Genomic DNA, 1,661 nt, shown 5'->3' with positions numbered 1-1,661 from the left:
CCGCCCCGCCTCTTCTCCCGGGCAACAGGCCTGACTAAGCGAACGCCGAGACGTATCGACCCGCTCGGGGGGGGGATACCGTGGGGCGGGACACGACTGACTGACCGACGGACAGACAGGCCGACAGACAGACAGACAGGCCGGCAGCGCCCTCCCTGCAGTCCCGGCTCACGCTCGCTCGGCGCTGGGGATCAGGCGCCGCCCCCACACGGGGGCCTGAGCTTGAGCTTTCGAATTGGGTACAAATAATGCAGTTATCAGCCCCAGGTTCTGAAGGCAGAGCCCCATGGCTTCAGTGGCGCCTGGTAGCCAGAATTAAATTACCGGGTGTTGTGACAAAGGCGGGTGGGTGACCCTTCGAACGGAGGAAAGAGAGCTGTGGAGGGGGAGGTGCTTTCACTTTACAGTCAGGTTTCAAAATAGACTGATGTTTTTGTGCAATTTTGTGTTATTTTATATACTTACCTATTCAGAGTATGGCTGACCCTAAAGCCGTGAGTCTGGAGCACAGTTTGTTTGTGCCCTCACAGAACAAAAACGCAATCCCTTTGGTACACCCTAAAGGGTATTTTTGGGGGGTTCAGGGTGAAAAGCAAACTCAGAGCAGCAGCAATTTGAGCGTAGATTTGTCTTCCTTGAAAAACGGTGGGTTAGTCCTCGGGAAAGAACGAGGCTGTTCCTGTTCCATGGGTCACAGCTGACATGATAAACGAGGACTGGTGCTCACCAAGCAGTTCAAAGGACGCACCTTTTACAGGTTGCAAGACAACATCATTTTGGAGACACCCAGCTGAATTCTCCTTCTGGCTACACAGGGGTAACCCCAGACAACTCCATGACATAAGACAAATCCTCTGATCCAAGCAGCCAACTCTTCCATCGGCGGGCAAGGAAGGCACCTTCAAGATGAGATCCACACACAGCTCGTGATACCAAGATGTGCCTCTCACAAGCCTCAAAGCACGTCCTCCGGGTTCCCGGAGGCCTTAGCAAGTGACAGCATTAATAGAACTTGTGGAAACTCATAAAATCTCCAGACGCCATCCGTGGGGCGCCTGGGGACAGGCAGGGAGTGGAACGTGGCCTTCGCAGTCCAGCAGAGCAAACAAGTCAATGTGCAATGCCCTGCAGCTCTTAAAAGGATTTTTGTCTTTCCTTCCTCCTCCAAGGAGGATAATGAGAAAGGGAAGGATGGATTTCCCCACTGTTGGTTGTTTCACTGATAAACCTGGGAAGTAAATGCAAAAAATTGTGTCAGTCACTTCCAGTTGCACAGCTGAGCTTCTTAAACATGAAGAAACACGAGAAGCCCCTTTGGCAGCATCCCCACCTCAAGTTACATACTGTTTTTCTATTCAGTTTATTAAACATCTATGTTAATATAGTTATGCATCCTTAAAACATAAAATAGAGTCGATATAAGACAAAGCCAAATTCTTGCTTCTGTAGGATGTGAGGTATAAGTGGGCATATATCCCCTGAAGCCATTTACACCTCCTGAATATCGAGTACCTTAACTTTACTTTTTTCCTCTCTCTTTTTCTTTTAAGTCCAAATCCATTTGTCAGTATTTTATCCCCGAAGTGATTTCAGAGCTCAGTGACAAATGTTAGATGTTGCAATTACTGGCTCACTGGGCAGAGAGTGGTTCTATAGGAAGA

Source organism: Tyto alba, unplaced genomic scaffold (genome assembly GCF_018691265.1).
Source record: "Tyto alba isolate M040663 unplaced genomic scaffold, T.alba_DEE_v4.0 Super-Scaffold_1000006, whole genome shotgun sequence".
In the NCBI taxonomy this organism is placed as follows: Eukaryota; Metazoa; Chordata; class Aves; order Strigiformes; family Tytonidae; genus Tyto; species Tyto alba.
The sequence above is the reverse complement of the archived record's forward strand: the minus strand, read 5'-3'. Positions refer to the sequence as shown.